This window comes from Temnothorax nylanderi, unplaced genomic scaffold (assembly GCF_030848795.1).
Source record: "Temnothorax nylanderi isolate EJ_2023f unplaced genomic scaffold, tnyl_v1.0 TNYL_tig0061_pilon, whole genome shotgun sequence".
Lineage (NCBI taxonomy): Eukaryota > Metazoa > Arthropoda > Insecta > Hymenoptera > Formicidae > Temnothorax > Temnothorax nylanderi.
This window is the reverse complement of record NW_027249123.1, coordinates 540,846-563,741: the sequence shown is the minus strand read 5'-3', so window position 1 is coordinate 563,741 and position 22,896 is coordinate 540,846. Positions and strand designations below refer to the sequence as shown.

The 22,896-nt window shown below is 39.3% G+C and overlaps 1 protein-coding gene across 1 annotated transcript in view; it reads right to left on the bottom strand.

The window, feature by feature from the left end:
• Positions 1-21,152, bottom strand: part of LOC139773410 (uncharacterized) — a 511,404-nt gene extending 490,252 nt beyond the window's left edge. The window contains exon 1 of the mRNA XM_071707844.1: positions 19,493-21,152. The gene's annotated coding sequence lies outside the window, so the exon portion shown is untranslated. The remainder of the gene's footprint in view (positions 1-19,492) is intronic.
• Positions 21,153-22,896: the final 1,744 nt, after the last annotated feature.

Below are 22,896 nucleotides of genomic sequence, written 5' to 3'. Positions count from 1 at the left end.
AGAGAGAGTCGGCCGATTGTTTCCATCAAAATCCGCGCTCTATGCAGCATTTATACCAGGCGACGGAGTCAACGATGTGACTATAGCTCGCAAAAGAGTTCGATATCCTCGGGCATAACGTATCGATTTCCGTGGGATAGGTCACGGCGTTACGGCATACATATGACGGAATCGCGGCAGAGACAGTGAGTGGGGAAAAAAAAAACCGATCGATGTACGGGCGATCAGAGGTAGCTCGTCATCTGGAGAGCTGCGGCGAGGCGCGAAAGAACTAGTTGAAGTGAAGAGCGAAAAAGGCGCGAGAAAAGTGGAAAAGTGAAAGAGGAATGTGTACACACGTTGTGGATGGCCGCGATCGATCTTAAGTATAGGAGTAATACTTATCGCGTTCCCGCGAGAGAATGCAATAAATAGTGACGCGGAACACGGTGGGGCGGCGGGGCGGTGGAAATACTATACTCGGCGGTATAAGTCGGTTACTCGTGCCGCACACGTACATTTCACGCTGCAGGATGTATCTTTATGCGAAAAGTTGGCCGACGTAAAGAAATGTGTAGCGCGACTTTAAAACCAGACGTTGCTCGATACACTGTATGTCGATTGACGCGGGTCTTTTGCCAATATTGGAATAAACAGTTAAATAATAATTGGCTGTTATGTTCAACAAGATAATGCGGTATAAATAAATTGTTATTTTTATCGTCGATTAATTATTGTATTTAATTGGTAATTATTCGATGACAACTATATCGCTGGTAATAATTGTCGTTCGTTATGTAATAAGAGCACTGCTTACATGATCGAATATTATTAAGTAATATTGATGGTCTGTACTGTTACCAGGATTAGTTGCCGCTTTGAGTTCAGCAATATGAAGCAAGACGAGCGACGTGGCAATATAGAGGCAAAATGAGCGACAAGGCAACATCCTGCTAACATATACAGCTAAGGTGGGTTAATTAACATTCGTGCGGATATCAAGCGCCTCATAGTCAAGCCTGCATGGACTTAACAATATTGCTTATTGATTATACGACAACGCGTAAAATTATTACAACGCGAAAAACTGCAATTTGCAAACATCTATTCTTTCAATGTGTAATTCAGATATCAATTAAATAAACAAATTTATTTAGTTTAGTCATATTAAATTTAATTTAACATTTAAAGAAAATTGAATAAAAATAATTTCAATTTCTGCGAAATTGAATAACTCTAAAATCTAATCAAACTGAAAGTCTATAGGATTTATACACGGTAGTAGTTATCGCTCAGTATAGTCAGACATTGCGCAATTAAACGCAGGATTGGATAAGAATCTCTCATCTCTTCCAACGAAAATTTTCGTGTAGAAAGATGTTATTTCATCGACCGAACGTGGCGAGTCATAAAGAACTTTGATTTAGCTTGTTCAGGTAATATGCCTGAAGGAAACTTCACCCACCTAAGGGGTTCGCGTGCGAGTTATCGGAGAAGCCTAGCGACCAGGCCAAATAATAAATTCTAAATAAAAAACTGTTTTACATCGCTGACGTTACGGCGAACGAGGCATGGCATCCAGAACACAATGCCCATTTTTAAAAACAAGGGAAGGCTGATTAATTAGATGCACTATATCATCCACGTTATTATGCATGTTTTTCAAAAACTTGTCGGTTGCTCCGTTCTTTTTTTACAACGTTTATATTTTATATTTGCATAATGAACAATATATTTATATTTGTATAAAAATGAAAAATCCATTATTTATTCTTCGATAATTTAATTATGTTATTTTATGGAAAATTTTATCTGGATTTTGCCAAAGAATTTCTTAATTTTGATCAAAATATCAATTCTAAATATTTTTGTTGAATTTGTCGCTTAAAAATTATTTGGCCTTTAATTCTCTGCACACTTTAGGGGGGGGGGGTGAGTTTAAGCACTTTTACCGCGGACTATTCGTTCCGTGGACGCTCAAAAGCTCCCAACAGCGAGGCGAAAGCTGGATCGAAATAAATGGCAGAGTCCGCAATAAAACCAAGTAAATCGTTGGTGCATACCGGTGCCTTTTTCACTACAAGATACGAGGATTCGTTCGTAAATTTTTACTTCCCGCGCTTTCCGATTAAAATTGATTTTTCCAACAAAAAGAACGGCGAAGAGAATACAGTATGTTTTTTTCTTTTAAGTTGTATCTTTGGTAAAGATGAAGAAAGATAGACAGAGAAGAGAAACAGATAGATAGATACAGAAAGAGAAAGAGTAAGCCTTATCTTTCCTTTAATAATTCAAACATAAATAGAATGATCAAACATGCACTTATAAATATTTAAATAACGTACGTATGTGCATAGATGCGTATCGAGTATACTTCCAAATGATTGTAAGATACTTTTTCGTAATTGTATATGTATTTAGCTAACAATAATGTTATACTGCAGTCTTACTCTAATAATGCATTCCCTCATATTTTTATATAATAGAAGAATGCTTAATTCTCCGCAAATTTATCTCATTTTCACATAGAATAAAATGCAGTGAATGGGAAAAAGGGATCTCTGGCAAAAACATAATTATTTCAAACTACGAGATACTTTGTTTCAGCAAAGCTAAGTAAAAATGCCCGGGGCCAAAATGAAATATCTCATTTTGAATTATTAATTCTCTTACCAGGGAAAACTGTCTGTCATTATTAACCTACCGGTTCGTTATTCAACCAATGTCACGGCGGTGCAAACTGTATTTTCCTTTAACGCGTTAATATATTGTACAATGCGCACTTTGCCCGATTACAGCTTACCGTTTTAATTCGAATTATCGAGATTAACGAGAATAACGAGATTTCGAATCGGTTAGTCTCCAGTCGCAGTCCAGCTGCATTGTCCATCCACTGTACATAAATATGGTGCAGTGCAATATCGTGCAATATTTATAATCGTTATACGAACAATATCTTATACGACGTATAGTCCCATGTAATGCACCATTCGTTCAACAATCGTGAATAAAGTATTCGGTTCTCAAGCTCGCAGTCTGCGACACTTTACCAAGCTGAATAACTTCCACAAAACTTTGCGACAGAACTTTGCCACTTTCTTCCGTGCTCCACCACTCTCTCCTGTATGTTTGCTTTTGAAGATTAAAAATGCTTCGCTTGTCCGAAGATGCCCTTTGCCTCGAGGACCTGCAGACAACCGGGAAATGTATTCCCGGCGACTCTCGGTCTTCTTTCCCGCTTGCTATTTTTCCCCCCCCATTCTTTCGCGACCGCGTGTCTACCCTCGTCGGTTCGCAAAAATTTCCCGTGTCCAAAGAAAAAGCTCAAGAATTATGACAAGTACTACAGTGTTCCCAACGCGCTATTAAAATAAAAGGGAAGATCTAGCGATTTTTATTCCATGATTATTTCATGATTACTACACTGTTAAAGGTTAGAGGATGAAATTTAAACCAATACCACGAGTTAGATTTATATTGTTATTTTTAACTACCATGTGCGTCAAAATTTATTAGTTTGAAACAAAATAGGATTATTTTAACTCTATTGGTTTAGTCAAATTAACATTGTTTTAGTTAAGTTATTAACTACATATTGAGTAGGAGCAGTGGCGACCTATGGAATAGTTAAAAATTACTCAAAATTGAGTTTAATTTAACTCTATGAATTTAACAGTGTACATGAAGCGATATCCTTTCCAGCATAACGTTCTGGAACGCAGCCCCAAGGTAATGAGAAATTTTTTTACAATCGCACACGCTTGCGAGAGTTTGATTCTGCCTATATCCGGGATTATTTCGTAATTTGCCAACGTGTTATGGAAATTCGATTCATATCCGTGGCAATAAAGTAACCAGGAAATGTATTATCACTGCTCCTGGTTCCGACAACATTCAAAGATATTATAACAGCTGAAATAGCTTTTGATTTTATTTCACTTTTCGAGGTGATCGACAAGCAAAGCTTTAGCAATTTGTTACTAGACAGCAACGTCAGCATTTAATGAAAAATTCATCAATAAAGAGAATTTAATAACATTAAAAACTTACATATTTTTAACTACATTACTGTACGTTCAGTAATTTGTTTATACCATCTCGAATATGTTTACATGTCGCATACTATTTTTGTAGTGAATGAGAGAAAAAGCATTAAAATTCTATTAAAGCGATTCAACTGTCAAAGCCATTTATTGCTCTTTCATTCACAACACTTGCTCCAGAGTGACACTTTTAATCGTATAAAAATATTCAGTAATACGTGACTATTTTACAATTGTATTGTTGCGAGAAAAAATAAATGGCCGTGCAATAAAGTTCGTCGAACATGTTTCCGCCAGCGTTGCGAAAAATCACGTTTGAGACATGAACTGTGAAATATCCCATAGAATGGCACGTGATTAGCGGCATAAACCGTCCGCACTGTGCAAATGACGGAAATCGAGCACAAATTTACCCCTAATTGATAGTCGTCAAATAGAATTCTGAATCTGATCAATTATACATATATTCTTGTTTATTACTATTTTCCATATTTTAAATATATAACTTACATCTTTTGTATTAGTTGATTTATTCGACAATTTAGAACGATTCTGGAGAAACGACACAAACCGTACTCAAGTTAATGTTAAATTCTTTAACGTGAATGAATCTTTACAGAATTAATTTCATACACATTGACCAATTCATATAGTTAATTCATATAGATTAATTTAAATCGATGGATATAAAATTGTATTTAGCGAGGAAATATATATTAGAAGATTTTATTATATTTATTATATTTAATTTATTAGTTTTATTATACTAAAAATTTTTTATATTAAATCTAATATTTAGAATAAACATATCTAATATCAAATATTTAAAAAAGATTTCCTGTGATGACAACATAAACTTTAAATTGCCAAAGAATGCGTAATACCCAATAATAATAGGAAATGCTACATAACTTTGAAAATTGCAATCTTGAAAAGGTATGATTTCTAATAAAAATTGCGCTCTAGAAGTTGATCGAACAGTCCACAAACAAACTCAGACGATAGTCTTACATAATTTTTCAAGACTGGATATAGCCAGGTCAGAAGAGGTTAAAACAAAGGCACTAAACGCACGGCACCTCGACTTCTCATTACACCGAGCCCTGTATTCGTCGATGTGTCAGCCGAAGGACGATCTGCGGCAACTCAATTTCGCTCTGACGGACAGACACGCGTCTCGCGAAGTTGAAGACTTAATAAAGGTTTCTCCTCGGCGATAGTCGCCTCCGGGTATAGGCGAACACCGCGAACACAGTGAACACAGCGAGTAGGGCGGATATATGTGGCATATCATCGGTGCGTGATCTCTCTGAGAAACATTATCGATTCAAAAAGTATTACACGCACAAAGCGAGACTCTAGCAGAGTGTTAGGCAAAGAACAACGGGCGTTTCAGAATTCGTGTCAGAAATAATAACAGGAATTTATTAACTTGTTATATCGTATTTATTAAATTAATTTTGTATAGGAGAATGAGAAAAAGGAGGAAAAGAGAAAGAGAAAACAATGCTGTCGATCAATTAAATAAATTTTCGAAATTGCCATTTTGACTATTATAAAACACATGGTTAAATTCTATCTCCACATATTTACACATATTAAAAAATCGTGTGTAATAGTAGTACAATAAAATAACATTTTAAAAAATATTGCATTACGTACATTGCAATATTTTTATTTTTATTAAAACTCCACACATTCTGTTTTAATATAGAATAAGTGCGACGAAACAGCGAGAGGATTAAAAAAATACATATAGGAAAGGATTACAGCCCGAAACTGAGAAAAGTTCGCATATCTGCATTCGAATGATTCGCAATCTGTCCAAACGTTCCGCAGGGACAAGCTTCATGAATTTTGATGCGGGAAAGATTTCCGGAAAATCGTCGGGCGGGCCGAATCTCGGCTAAAATCGAGCGGAAATTTACATGAACGAACGATTTACGCAAGTAACGTACACACGCAAGCGGGGATCAATGTAAGGGACGTCACAAAATTTCCGCAACGCAAAACTTTCGTGGCCTCTTGTGATCCGCGCGTCATCGCGAATCAACTTGTATCATCACGTGCCGCAATAATTTCTGTAATTACCTACACCACTTTCTTCCCGTCGCCCTTTTTCACGCCGCAATTTAAAAGTCGATCCGCGAGGCAACGACAGACGTGATGGACGGGCACGTGTTCTTTCCCCGAGACTGAAAACTTAATAAAGCCTTTCCTATAATGGTAATCAAAAAACTGCGGACGAGGAAAGCATTGTGGAAGAGAGAAGAATAGATGAGCAGGCTATCTAATTTTTCGAGCCGTAAAATAACTTTGAACAATTATGCGTTCAATGGCAAATAATAAATAAAAATGTAAGAATCAAGTATATTAGATACCCCATTCTTATTTTAACTTTTCAGCCTAATAATCAATTTTTTCACATATACCATTTTAGAAAATTTGATGAATGCTACTTATAAAGATAAATATACAATTATTAGAATTAATTAAATATATAACTTATAAACATATAGTTTTTAAAATAATGAATAAAACAATAATTCGCTCATTCACAACACATTCCATACAATGAAATTCATGCTAATATTAGCCGGGAAATGTAAATGTCCCTGCGAAACAATATATCTATATCGCAATGTGTTCTTTACGAAGTTCTACGAAAATAAAGAGTTTACGATGTTTTCGGGATATATATTTTAATTAATTAGTTTCAGAGAAATATATAGAATTTTAACGTGATATAAGAACATGCGAAGAGCTGAGTCCAGCTAATGCAATTTTTTTTCAAATTGTAGAATACGGTAGAAATATCGATCCGGCCAAGCTGTACTTTACGATTGCGTGAAACGTACAAAAGGCAGCATGAAGGCGGATGATAAAACGGCACGTTATCCTCGCGGGGGAAGGCGCTGGGCGATACGCGCGTCGCGTGTGCGGCTGATAGAATTAGCGAAGGCGAGTGTTCCTTAGCTCGCGCCGCGTCGTAGGCGGATACTTAATGCCGTGCGTTAAACCCGCCGCGCCGTACGAGAGGGTGACTTGACCTACGTCGAATCACCAGCGAAACGAGTTTCAAAGTCTTTACGAGCTTTCGGTGCATCGAACGACGAGCGCGCAGTATGTAAGGCTCGAACGAGTTGTAACGGCCACAGCCGAGATTTCGATCTCGTTCGTCAGACAATAACGTCGACCAGTTTGAGAAAGTCACACGTCTGGAAAAAATATCTTCTTCCTAGGATAAATTAACTTTCGCGAAGTCGCGTTTCGTATCAAATATCTAACACTTTTCTTCTTATACCGCGATAAAAAATAAAATAAATAATAGTATAATAATTCATCTGTCCTTAAAAAGTATACGTTATTAAAATATATATAGGAGTATAATTATTTTAGCTTTTGTCTAGATTAAAATTGAAAGTTTAAATGCATAAAAAGTTAGCACTTTTCTCAGAATATCATGACATCAAAATCGTTATTATCGTGATCGACCTATTTTCTTTGACCTGTTTCGAATTTAGACGGGTCCGGTGGCGTTATGCATTTATAGATTTTTATTGGAAAGCTACACTTCTATTTTTCAGAAAAAAAAAAACATATTGACGACGATCGTCCTACTAATTAAAACCTAAATATTGTAAGAGCTGATTAATACAGATGACAATTGCATCGCAATTATTGGAGAAAAAAAAGTATAATGTATAGCGCACCGTTAAACAGTTCTCCGGTAATTTTATATCATGAAACAGAGTCGGTTGATTGAGATTAAATTGTCCGACAAGTACAGTCCAAATATCTTTCAAACTATCGTAAGAGAGAGAGAGAGAGAGAGAGAGAGAGAGAGAGAGAGAGAGAGAGAGAGAGAGAACGCGCAATTCCGGTTTAAATAATAAAAATCTCTCGAAAAAATTACACACATTAAACGGCACATTGCTTCGCAGTTCCGAGATTTCCCAAGGCATTTGCTTTTTCGAGTAAAATCGAGGCGTCATTCGAAACGTTAGTTCGACGACGCGGTAGCACAAATCACGCTGTACTTCGCGCGCGCGATATATATTCCGCGTGCTGTTTTTATAATTGATATCGCGTGATGCGATCTGCTCGAGCATGCACTCAATGTAATGCAAATCTCGTGAAATTTCCATTCCGTAATAATTCGTTCCGCACCGCGGAGCAAATGTTTTTTAAACCAATGCTCTCGATCTCGCACAGATAATATTCGATGGAATATTAGCGACAAAAGAATGGGGGGAGCATCACTGCGCCTCGTTGCATCTCGTTGCGATTTATCGTTATGCCCTATGTTTCTGATGCGCTTCATATTATTGCGCTCCACATAATGTATTTTACACCCGCGGACGTTTCTAATAATGGCGTTTCTAATAACAGAGACGACTTGCGCGTCGGCGTTCACTTTAACGAAGAATGATCGTATTGACGTGTATATGGAGTGTCGCGGGGGGGGGGGCATCACTTATTTTCATTTATAAATCCCTCCATATAATAAAAATTGATTTTACTTCAGTAAAAAAAAATAAAACGAGATCTAATGAAATATGTATCTTTAATTCTCGATGTTAATTTCAATCGTTCAATAATATTCTATTTATATTAAATGTTTTCTCGCTTTTTCTGGAGGAGAGAGAGAGAGAGAAAGAGAGAGAGAGAGAGAGAGAGAGAGAGAGAGAGAGAGAATCTTAAAGACAGTAATGTTAAAATTAAAGGACTACTTCTCGGTAAATTAAGTCTTAAACGTTCTAAAATTCTAAACGCACGAGGATGCACAAATTAACAGGCTCCGTTTCTACAAATAAATATAGTCTTGATGAATGACAAAATAATCGTGGTTTCTGTTTGCGAAGGAAGGAGACGGGAAAACGAGAACTTTGCCAGATCATCAAGAGAAATCCTTTCAGTAACAAAATGCAAGAACGCGCACGGGCAAAAGCGAGGATTTCACTACGGCCGTTCGCGGAAAATAGATCCCGCGTCCTGTATCCTACTTGGGTTTCGACTCTCACCATTACTCTCTCGCTCGCTATTCGCGCTCGGTGACGTGGAAACGCCTCACGAAGAGCTTCCCGTGCGGGACTACGAAATTGCTTTACCGCTCTCGCGCGGGGTCTTTAATTTGGTTTACTATCGGCTCCGGCTCTCTCTCTCTTTCTCTCTCTCTCTCTGCCGCGCGCGGGGTACAAACTTTACCGTCACCTTTTTCACCGGAGAACTGTCGTTCAGCGAGGCACGCAAAATTTGCCGCAAACAAGCTTCTGTTCTTATTTGATTCTTAGATGCAAATTATTCGTGGAGCATTCTAATACGGATTTGCGAAAACAATGAAAAATGTTTAAATAAATGCACGATGAGGTGTAATACTACTCCTGGTAGTTTTTATCTCAATATTACCGTTAAAATGAACGTAAAGCAAATTTTTTTTTTAATAAGAAGACTGTTAAGAATAATATCAAAATACATTGCTTTGATTCAGGTATAAATAATAAACCGTAATTGTATCGTCATTGACGCTATTTGCAATGACGCAACGACGATTATTTTCGTGATTAAAAGATTACACTTGTAAGATTCTTTCAACATCCTTAATGTCCATTTTTGCGCCCCATATATGAACGCTATTGACGTAACTCAAAAACCGTGAAAAAGGATTGGATGCTTTTCGGATGTTATCGCGCGATCAAACTCGGATAAACCGCAGTGTATTATTTGTGAACGGACGCGTTGCCCTCCCACGGTTGAAGATCCGTCATCGACAGCTTCTTTGTCTGATAGTAGAGCAGGTAGTTATACGAGAAGAGTCTCGCCTGGTGGAATTACCGGCGATGAAAGGAAGAGGAAGGAACTCGTTGACTTGTCCACGGCTGTTTCGCGAACGAAAAGTCGCCGTCGCGATTTTACACGAGGTAATCTCCTTTCTTTCCCCAATCCTCCTTTCCCTGCCTTCCGCTATCTTCGTCCCGACAATCTCTTCCTTTGCTCCGTTCTGAGAAAGGACGAAGATTGGCTCCGCAGACTTGAACCAGAGAAGTTCGCAGAGTCTCGATCGGGCTCTCCTCTTCTCCGTTCCGTCGGTGATCGTACGATGCGGTATAAAAGGGCTCTTCGAGTGACCTGTTCGATCGTTTCGCCGACAATACCGTTTCGAACGACCGACAGGTACTATTTTCGGGCTCGACGATGAACCATGAAGCCCCGGCGGTAAAGTCAGGGAATCTCGTGAAATATTCACGCGCGCATAGCGCGAGAGGCATGGAATTTTTCTGATAGCCGTCGGACTCGTCAGTGTGAAAGCGTACAAAGCCCCACAAAGATTACAATTTCCGACATTAGAAAAGTGCAATGTGAACTGAAAATTCCGAAATATGTCACCCGGCCGGGTATATCGCTCTTCCCCAAAAATGTCGAGGGGGCTAAAACGACGGACACGCAAAAGTCGGGAAAAAATCACGATCTCCACTGTGACAAAAGCGAGTCGGCGCGTAATGAAATTTCATTATCCCAAAATGTACCCATTCCACACGGATATTATTCTTCTCATATATTTTAGTTTCTAGATTTTATTTCACGCTTTATCCCCAAATTCCGCAACGCCCGCGAATATATGTATATCGAAGAAATAATTTTTCGGGTGCGGTCAACGTATTTACGCGCGCTTTCCCGACTTCACGATCCCTTTTTACGGTACTTTAACCCGCCGGAAATTCGCGCGCCGCCGTTCGCCGTCATCGATGCGGCAGTTTCGAAATCACGCTACGGCCGTAATAAACTGCCGGTTCGCGCGGCTCGTTTCGTCCGCTGAAAAATTGCCGTCCGGCCGCCCTACAAAGTTAGTGCGCTCGCGGGAACGCTCAACGCGGAAAAAAAAATCCGAAATTGCGCGCGGCGGAAAAAAAAAGATAATTTATTTCATACGACCGCGATGCGGCGATGCGAAAGACTTGTACGCGGAAACTGCGATTCGATAGTAATTGACGATATTTTATCGCTGACGTTAGCGACGACCAAAAACAACGCTTCATCTTCAGCCGCCGATTAGAATCTGCTAATAATCTGCGAACGTGTCAATAACATGCGTAATAACGAACATTTGTCTAAATTTTTACTTTAATATTAAAAATAGAGTTTTATTCGTAAATAATTTTGTTAATTATATCTCTGAAACCAGGTTTACCAAGAATAGCGAAATATCGAGTAAATACTTTGTATTCAGATCATCGCTACATTTTCTTGTATTGAAATAGAGAAATTGTGCTGGAATTTATATCGGTACGAATAAAGTCTTAACGAATCGAGTTTGAAGAATTATATATTCCCCAACGGTGTCGTCTACAGATCGTATTTTCCAATGTTGACGAAGTCATTCCGAAGTGTATGACGTTACAAAGCTAGAGAGGCACGCCTCACGTGCCTGCCTACGGTGTAGATATGAATGGATTATGCAAAGCTGGAAAAGTGTCGATGCTATTATCCTTTAATGCCGGGTTGGATACGTCAACGAGACAGAACCGAGCTTGAGCGTTCTGACACCATTCCGCGGTTGATCGAGATAATGAATGCAAATGCAGTTCTGCTCGCGTAATCACGAGATAATAAAGCGATCGTGACTATGGCAACTATACTTCGCCGGGATGCTGGTAAACTACGTGGCATGTCGTGATAAATCAAGACAAATTTTGCCGCGGAAAATATATGAAATTTAAGAAAAGCTCACTCTCTCTCAATAAACAAAAACGAATATTAGAATCGACATTAGACTCGATAATTTTACATGACTATTCCGAAAAGCTTTTATCAAATCCTTGTGTCATTTTTCTTTTTGTTTATGTAATCGCGATAAAGTAGGAGAAAAGACGATAAATTCAGAATTTTTTAAAATAAGAAACTATTTTGAAGATATAATTTTCTGTTACTTTTAACAATTATATCTTTGTATACTTTTTTAAATTTATACACGGAACCATGTAGCAATTTACAGTAAGAGGCTTGTAACAAGATGCATCGCTCACTAAAACTGCGTAGGAGGTGCAAAAGAGGAATGCGATTCACAAACACTCGACTTTAGCATGTGAAATATCGATGCGAACCGGGCCGGGATGTCGGGATGTCGGGTCAAAATGCCGGAGTCTTGGCCCCGAAAGGTTAATGGCGCGACGACACGAGACACGTGCATGTGCTCGTACAATGCACCTCGTATGCATTGGGGATTTTCGTGTTGTACACCCCGTAATTGTTGCGTCCCAATATAAACGATGAGAGTTAAAATAGAGATTAGTCAAACAGATCCAAATAATCGCGAACGGCGTATTTGGCCGGTGTACATACAAGAATAGAATAGAACATCCTTCTACAATTGACTGCCTCGTGCAGTCTATATAAACGCAGATTTTGATACTACAGGAAAATTTTAAAAAGATAAGTTTAAACAAGTTTACAAAGTCAAGTTCAAAAGTAATATAATAAAATATGCTAAACTTCTTGGGACGGAAAAATATAAAATACTGTGCGTTTTAATAGCCGCACGTGATATAAACGTCCTCCTGACTTAATGTTTAAATAAACTGCTATTAAAGTCGCTCCAGGACGAATTAAAATCATTAGGAAAAATTTTACGAGTCAAGAACAAAACCGACATGGTTTATGATAATAGCAGGGAAAACAAAACCGAGACACAAGCTCGAAGATGGACGAGCCGAGCTCCGAGAGAGTCGGCTCTGTCGATTCTTTCCGTGTCGGTTGCTCCTTGAATCACTCGCGACGCATTCTGTGTAGGTTGCATTTACGTGAGGAGGATGAAGTAGGCTGAGTAGAGACGATAAATGGGACGAGCTATTCGCCAGACACGCGCGTCTATTTGATCAGGCGGAGCAAACACGACATTTTCCCACGTACGGATACGTATTCCTCGAATTCTACCGAATCCGGCATATATTTACAAGTGCGCATTAATTCGACGCGCATAGACATTAGATATTCAGCACGTGTTGCAATAAGATAATTCACACATCTTAATATTTTATCCTAATTAATTTCGGAAAATAATAAATATAATAGAAAGAGAGACAGAAATATATAGCGTCTTAAGTTTCTATCCGACTGTTTATAATCTTCTTTGCCTAAGTATTTATTATCTATCAATGTGATTAATAGATGTAACTGATTGCGATAATAACGTATATAATTATTATTCTTAATAAAGATTTTTTTCTTTCACTTATACCTCTCTTCTGCCTCTAAAGTAAAAATGAAATCAAAACAGATTTTATAGTACGTATAAATTATAAAAATAAAGTATTATTCTCTCTCAGAAAAATCGACTCTTACCGTTATCCTCTTATCTGACCGCTTATGTGTTAACTTCTGAAAAATTATCGGCTTGCGGCGTAAAAATTGCTGCTCTAGAGAGCATTACCTTGCCGGCTCGTAATCGCACCCAAAGCGCCTCTAAATCGGCTGCATGTTCATGCTCACGTACACCGCCATGTATCTAGAAAGCCGAACATTAATCAGAACGATCAGAGCGGTACGACCTTATCTAAGACAATTTGTATTTCTTACGAGCCGTAATCCATGCATTTTCTCATAAAAAGAACGGGCAGTCGCGACTGAATGTCCTCCTATTCCCCTTTCCCTTAATATCCAATCTCTCTTCGAGATTTTGCATCGTTGAATCCCGTGCAACTTGCATTCAGCCGTGATTTCTGTGTAAAAACGACGACGAGTTGCAAATATCGTGAGCGAAACAAAAGCAAGTCCCTGCGGAATCTCCGATTTATCGCACAGAGAAAAGAAGGGCAGGAATAAATTCGTAAATCGAATACGCCTACTTTCGATAGAAAAATTTAAAAAATATAACAGATATTATTATATCGGTAACATTTAACGTTTATTAATCGCGCGTAAAAGGGATCGAGTGTTCGTTACTTCGCTTGCAATTAATAAACTTTCGCGCGCGGGGATCCTCTCCGAAGTGCCCGTCCTGCCCTTTATCTCGCTGGCACGATAAAATAAACGGACGGCCCGGATACTTGAAAAAGAATGGCCGGACGGAATTCTTGAATAAAATTACTCGCCGGCGCTTACAAGGTAGTTACAAGGCGGACAAAGAGAAAGTGGTCCTAATTAAATTCTGCGAGGATTACTCGGGTTTATGATCGGGCGTGATTGCCGAGAATCTCCTCGCTGCGACTCAAGCGAGCTAAATTAAACACACCTCTTCGAGAAAGATCATACTAACATCGAGCCGTTGCTGAATTAATAGCGAGATAGTAATATAATAACGAAACGCTGCGCTGCGATACCGACGATAACAAAACAAATCGCGAAGATGTGCAAACTCGGCAATGACGGAAAAGAGATTGAACGACTGCGATTAAGTGCAATGAATTAAATTGTGTTCGATTTGTTGAAAACAGAATACTCACGTGGAAGAATAGTTTGTTCAAGCGACTGTTAATTACAAATTGAATTTGGATACGACATTTGACCCAGGTCGATAGTTTAAAATATCAACATTAAAACATTTTCATGCCTTAGGCAAAGAGTGATATCGACAAAAAAATATCAATGCATTTTATATCGTATGCATTCCTCTACATCCTTTGCAGCTATTTGTATTTGCTTTTCAATATATATATGTATATATAGATATATATACATGTACATGTCAAAAAATATCCTCTTCTAAAAATATTGTTAAATTTTACTGTAAATATTTATTTCAATGTTACTACGTGTGGCATTGTAAAATAAAGAAAAAAAATAAAACTTCTTCAATTGTTGAATTAATATTATTATTAATCGTCAATTTTGATAACAAAATTTCAAAAATGTGTAAATGTTGAATATTTAAACATATTAGATTTTTATTTGTAAACCTTCCGACTGCCGAATTCGCTAAAAGCTAGGTTGTGAACGATTCAAAATATATTGGTATACGCAAAGTTATTTGTAGAAATACCAATCAAGCAGAAATGGATAGTTCAATTTTCTCACAAATTATCGGCTATTCGATATTTATGTTATCTCGCTTTCAAGAGACATGATAATCGCATTCACGCTACGACAATCACAATGGAGTAACACTCAATAGACACACCTTGATTAATGGAGATGGCAATTTTCATTTACAATCGGCCATATTCGAGTCGAAAAGTCGAGCCAGAGACAGATTAATTAACGGGTGTTAATGAATGAAACACATCAATCGTTGCTTTCACCACTGTACAATGCATCACAGGCAGTGCGCAGATAATCTAAATCGGGTTCTAACAATTCATCAAAAATATATTTTTAATTTTCCTCAAAACTATCATCAAAACGAAACAAATAGCAAATTAATATATATATCGACAATAGCATTACATGCAAGCTTTATGTATATATACATTTTTTAAATAAAACATTTTTAGGAAAAGAAGCAAAAAGACCGAAAAATGTGTTTCTTCCATAGTAAAAAAACTTTTGTTAATTGTGTAAATCTTTGAGATAAAAATTACGATAACAATATATATTATTAATTGACTTCACAAAAAGACTAAAAAGAATTATAGGTGTAACCGGTACGAACTTGGTAGAGAGATCAAAAACAACCTATTCTCCAGAGCTGTTTCTTAGTTACAGGAGTTACGTGGCCCGAAGATCTCGGGCACGGACCAATTACACCACTGAATAATTGTCCGAAGTTACGAGTTGCGCCGTTAACAAGTAACGTCGGAGTGCTAACGCGGTTCCGGTTTCTTGGCCCGAATAATTCCGCCGGACTCTGCCGAGAACTTCGCACAGTCGTAAACAGAGCCCGAAGAACACTTACTTTCGTGTCTCTCTATAGCTCAACGAGCAGTTTAGAAAAATAAACGTACCATAAAATAAAGTGAGATCGCTGCAGTAGATAATTTTATACAAAGGCGGAAAAAAATTAATGAATAATTGATCTAAAAAGATAGTGCGATAATAAATATGCAATAAAAGTCACATGAACGAAAGCACGTAAGCATTACTCCTTATGTATTACGTGAAGGAAAATGATGATGCTAAAGTTAATGTAGAAAGAGAAAAGATATACATTATCCATAATATTTCAAATAAGTAGTAATTAAAAAGTAGTAATTAATTAAAGAATAATGTCTGGCAACGTCTAAATAAAAGAAGCGAAAAAAATTAAACCGCGCTAATAGAATATTAAATATTTAATTAAACGTCTCTTTTGATCTCGACTGAGCGTGCTTAATTATCGTAGAAAAACCTATCGTAGGATCAGAATTTAAAAAAGCGAATAACAAATCAGTGACGATGAAAAACTGTTGAATAGAAGGATTTAATATTGCTGAGATTAATAAAATCCATTTTTCTAATGTCACAATATATTACGACGATATTTTGCTTGACAGTAAGAAAAAATAATAATAAGAACACATATGCATCAACTTCAAGAGATAAGCGGCACGAAAGTGACTACTTTCTACTGCAATTTAAACGTAAAATACCTTTTACTACTAGCGCCTTGCGATATTGATTTTACAGTCGTGAATGTATGTCGAGGTAAAATTTTTACGTCTTTTAAATTACAAGAGTAGTAAGGTTTTGTTGTACTATTTCTACACCTAAAATTTATTTAACAGACTTCTAGATAATTGCATCATTTATAATTTAATATCTACAAATGTAATTGCTGGGATTCATGTAATATTTATATGTACCTCTCTCTCGCTTTCTTAAATATATTAAATTTAACATTTATATATTTATATACAGTAACGAGAGAGACAGACTTTTATTAAAAAATCAATTTTTCTTAAGAAATCCGTTAATAATTGATTAAGTTGGTCTCGATGTTGGTCTATAATAATACCTGTGAAATACGGTGTCAATATGACACGAAATGCTTCATCATCTCTCATTAGTCTTAACGGGGCATTCAATTTTGAAATCACTCTTCTAACAAAAGCACAGACTTCTGACCAATGTCATCGAGCGAGTGACGACTACAGGCGGGTGGTAGGTCAAAGGATCGCGCGTTCGAGATCATGATTTACCGAGTAATCCCCGACGAGCCTCATTACAGTTTGCCTTTGAGTTTCTCCGACCAATCGGGACTTTATCACACAGGCGTCATCGTTACAACAACGTGGCGTGCCAATCGATCCGGCCGATATCGCGCGAACTTAAGCTGCAACGTGGAAGCTTCCGGGTAAACTTTCCTGCGATTAAGACCGGTAATGTACGAAATTGCGGCGAGATAGCTGTGCAGCAGCAGCTCCCTCCCGCCCCTTTCCACCGCCGAGCTTTTCGACAGGATTTCGACGCGAGGGGGCCCGCGTTTATCATCGATCGCGTTACTTCCACATCGACGCTAACCAAGTGACGTCGCGTCGTGTCGCCGAATTAACACCGGCGTTTCGCCTTTTGCCAAATTGCGCGGTAAATTTGCAATTATCGATATCCCATTAAAACACGCAGTTTTGTTTAACCGGCCGACGCAACCAGCAACGCAGAGAAAAGCTGAAATTGGCATGTGCAACGTTGGCCAAAATATTGTACTTCAAAATGAAGTGAAAAGCCTAATTGTGGTTTATGCCAAATTTGTGCCAAATTGTTGCCAAACGGGGAGGAGAAATATAGCGGCGCCTTACTTTAACATTTCTGCGTATAATACATTTGAAATTGATATATCGACCGAAATGCCGCCGAAATTAATTGCCACCGCGTTTTGTTATTTAACGGTATGGGGAGCACAGTATCCCACGAGTTATATATTCGAGTCGCGAATAGAACTGAAATGAAAAATCGGAAGCAAATCACGGTTTGCGATAAATCATATCGCGTTACTGAAATTTCCCTATTCTAGCACATTTGACAATTAACGGCGACGCGTGATGGAAAAAACTCCGAGAGCAGCCAGCTTTCGGCGTAAATTCTCATATACATATATTGATCGATACTTCCTGAATATTAGCAAATTCCTGTTCGCAATATCCAATGCCGCTTACAAAATTGTTACAAGTTTAATCTCAATCGACAATTTAACACGGCAAATCCTAAAATGTAACCCTCGACGATGTCAAACTTTAGACTATAATATCGACCCTGACCTCCGTTCTTCATAGGCGTGTTACGGCATGGAAGATTTGTCGGTTTATCGCTACTGACCGTAAAATCCTGATCACGTCTATTACCGGTTCGTGACCGGCAATCGAATGTCACTCTGTCAGTCAATTGTATCGATATAAAAAAAAACAAGTGAAAGAGGTAAAAACGAGGGATATCACCAGGAGTATCAACAAAGCGTCAAATCGAATCCGCGTCGTTCGGTCTAATAAAATTGACCGGCCGCCAATTTCGCGCGCTCTTTAACGAACAAGCGAACGGAAACGTTCCGACGCGACTAATAAATTCCGCACGATGCCCGGTGCCCTCCCTAAATCCCGGCGATTTGTATTCCGTTTTTCGAGCGGTAACGACGGTATTATTTGTGTCACGGTATTATTGGTGGGATCACGTTCCGAGAGCACGCACAATCAACAAAACGCTATTTATTGCACATTGCGCGAAAAATATAGAAAGCAGGTGTCACAGTAGCTCTGCGCGAGTCAGACGAGTAAATATTCTTTTCGCGTAAATTTTCCATTGCGCGTGTGAAAAACGAATTACGAATTAATAAATAATTGGAAACCAAAATAAGGAAATTAAATTGTGTTATGCGATATAAATTTAAAATGTTACTAGTTGAAAAAATTTATTTTGCTGTGATAAATGATAAACGAAATGGAATTTATCATGTATTCGCAAAGGAAAATAAAGAGAGTCTCTTTCGCGATAAAAAAATATATATATACGATCAAAGGTAAAGAACGTGGTTCGGCAAGGAAAGCCGCACAGCTCGATCTTCGTCGCGAAAATCCGATTCTTTCGCGCCGGATGTTTCGCGAACTTGGTGGAAAACATAATTGGAAGGAGGACAATCCTGAGCACATGTCCTTGTCCTCCGACAAGTAAGGTGCTGAAGGACTATTACAGTAGGTCGATAATCCAATTTCGTGTGAAGCGAAACGATCGCGGAAGCCGTAAACGTACGTCGCCGGAAATTCGTACGCGGAAGAGAACGAAAGGGGATTTCCCACCCCCCCAATCCTCACCGCCTCCCGCTCCCTTTCTGCCCTTACGAATCGTCTTGCATTGGAGTGTATCCTTCGCGTAGGACTCCGCGAAGGAATTTTATACGATCCACCACACGCACGATGACGTGTAACGTCGAAAATGAAAACAACTTCTTGCCGCTCGCTCTTGAAAAATCACGCCCTTCCTGCTCCTCGAATTAACGCGGAACGACACCTCGGAAAAACATTCGGTCCCTCTCTTTTTCTTTTTTCCTTCTTTCCCGTCATCGTGACGAAGACGGAGAAAAATGGAGCAGCGCGAAATTGCGATCTCGGCATGTGGCCTCGGGAAATATTTACCTGGTGGCTCGCGCTCCTCGTCTCGACTCCTGTCGGCCTTTAATTAACGAGCTTCGATCCTCACGGTCTCGTTCAGTCGTACGTTTCGCCCGCACTATACAGGGCGAAAATTGAATTCCAATCGATAGCGGGCCCTCTCGCCGATATGCGACAAGAACCGAAATCGTATACTATTAGCAAAACTGCCGATCTTGTCTGTGATACTCGTCGAGTCGCATCGCGTCGCACGTCGGATCGGGCGAACTAATGTCCGCTTGTACTACTTGCTAGGCCGCGTGACGGTGCCGTGTACTCGCGTACCGGGAGACGACATATTTTTTTTCCCCGGCCAGCGAAACAATGCAGGCCGTCGGAAAACGATGGCTATCGCGGGCGACTATCGATCCCACGCGCTCGTAAAGCTCGCGAGACTCGCGCGGCACTATATTATATTTCTCACACAACGGAGATGATATGTTGCTCGCTTGTAAAGAGAGAGAGCAGCGACTCGTGGATATGTTGCGAATACGTTTGCCGAACGATCACCCCCGTCTCGCGTCGTCGGCGTAGGACGTCACTGATCCGCTCCACTTCCTAGCTCCTCAGTGATGTCTCGCCGGAGTTTCTTGAATCAACGATACGTTTCCCGAATGATATCGTCGCGGAAGAATTTTACCAATACGATACGTGACGAATCTTGGTGGTTCGTGATATACACCGCTTCACTGATATTTCACTGATATGTTTTCACGGATGACTCGTCACGTACTGCGTCCTAGACTTGCTGACCGGGAGCTTGCTTAATCTCGTACGTGACGGAGCTTATTGTTAGTGGATCGCGATAAGCAGTTTTTCTAGTCCTCTTGGGTCAACGATATGTTCTCCGCGAAAGCTTGCCAATTGTCTGCTTCCTGATAAACCCAGATAAATTGCTTTGTCCTAATCTTTCATAGTACTTCTTCAAATCATCGATATGTTATTGCCGAACAATCAAATGTCGCTCGAGATATTGAGAAGAATTGTATTATTTCGATACCTGGCAAGTATCGGCGGTGCCTAATGCACGAATTCCGGTACTTCTTACATCGGCGTAAATAATTTAAGAGAGCCTCGCGGAAACATTCACGTTCGGTACAGACGTTCGATCGGCTACGTCCACCGGTCGGGTCCTCGGAGATATTTTCGAGCACCGCTCGACGAGCGGAACATCGCGCGCGCACTACACATTCACTTCCTCGAATCCCACTTCATGCACTATTCACCCGACAAGTTCCGGAGTCAGGTCATCATCCGTCCGCGATAATCGCCCGTTTCGCAGCGGAGAAACATCCTTATGCTCGCGAACGGTGCTCGCTCACCCGTCAGGATCTACGATTCACCTCAGGACGGAGCACTCAGAGGCTTCTTCATCTCTCGAGGGAAACGAACTCCCGGCTCGCGAACGTCCGGACGACCGCGACGTGAGACGGCACAGGACGACGGATCCGGGGGCGGAACGTCCTCGACGTTCGGTCGACGCGCCGGTATGTCGCGAGTACGCGCCGGATGCACCGAAGGGCGGACGAACGAGAAAAAGAGAGACAGAGGGAGAGAGAGAAAGAGGGAGTAACGTCAGCGGACGCGCGAAGGCTCGGCACGCGAGTTCGCCGGCCGACTGAAGCACGGTTCGGCTGTCAGTCGACCCCGCACCCGAAACTCGACTCGTCTTCGTCGAACGAGTCCGCCGTCTCCGTCGGCTCTCCCTCGGGGACAAGGGGCGGCTCGGGGGTCGCAGAGGGTGGGACGAGGACGAGTGCGGCGCGCCTGCGCCAGGTGAATCGGCCCGACGATGGTATTCCGTTGCACTCGCTACCTGCCACTCGGTACTCTCTCGTTCTACGATGCACAGCCGAGGCGCGACGCGAACGAAAGGACTGATATCGAGACGACATCGATAAATTGATTCGAAAGCATACAGAGTGTTTTCTTTCATCCAAGAAGGATTATTGCGACTGATGACATTCGTTTCTCGATCATTATCGACATCCGTTAACTGTGGCGCGTTCCGTAATACTATATGCGATCGAGTTATATAACGAGTTATATAATATTATTTATATCTAGACTGTAATATCGCTAAAAATAAAATAAATGAGTGTCAGAAAAGTTGATATATATTTGCGAATAACGTTTCCTCAATCAAAAAATTAAAACTGTTGAGAGATCGGTTTCTTAATCAAGTTCTTCACTTGTATTCTCTGTAATATTCAATCGCACAGTTCATCGAATGGATTAGTGGATCAACAATAACGGATTCCTAGCGTTAAATTTAGAACTTATCGGTTTTTAAAATTTTCTCTCAATATATCCATGCTGCTTCTAGCGAGATACTCTGATATTTTCTCGACAGGAAATATAGAATATTAAATCGCGTAAAACAGCCGAATTAATTCAATAAAGTAATGTAATGCAAATCAATTTCTAATAAAATTCTAACAATATCATTTCTACCAATTTCTACTAATATTAACTACTAATAATACAGATCAAAAATGCAACAAAATTATATCTACTGGATTTAGATTATCGAATCAATTATAGATAAATAAATATATGCAATTATCATTTTCTAATATCGCTATATAAATTAAAATCATATTATAAATATGCAACGAGAGTTACATTATTCATATTATAATATGATTTATAATATGAGCTGTAATGAGAGTTTAATTTATTTGATATTTTAATTCATTTTATTTATAAATTAATCAGTTAAATGAATAATTAATATATCCCAGGTTAGAAAAGATAAGATCTTTTTAAATATAAAATTATCACGTCGAAACGGCGGCTACTTATACCAGAGCATAATTAAATTGCTTAAGTGATTGTCACGATTATATTCAACACACGATTTTTGTCGCTCTATATTTGTGAAAAATCGTAAATTCCATTACTATCGAGGGAGAAACCAAAAACTTCACCTTCTCGATATTCAATTATATTGTCAATCAGCGTGTCTGCGCTAATATGCATAGCTCAATACAAATCAATTTCAGAGCGGCAGCCTTATGCCTTTGTATGCCCGACGGACTTCGCTCTAATGAGATTTTATCTGCGCATGGAGATTCCTGTAATCCATATTACAGAAGTACAAACATCCATGAGAATTATAGCTGGCACGCATACTACCCCAATCGATATTTCGAATACACCCGCTCGCCTGGTGATGAAATATACGAGCTTATATACGATAAAAAGTTGTCACAGTCCGCCTTATCTTATTCGGCACTAACGTAGTATAAGTCGTTGTCGATTAATGAACGTCAGCCGCGATTAATCAGTCGGTTCGTTATTCTCGACCGTATTCAACGATTTTCCACGGGTAACCCGCAGAATCTCGATCCCGACACCGCTCGCTGGCCCATTTTCTCGTCCCTCCC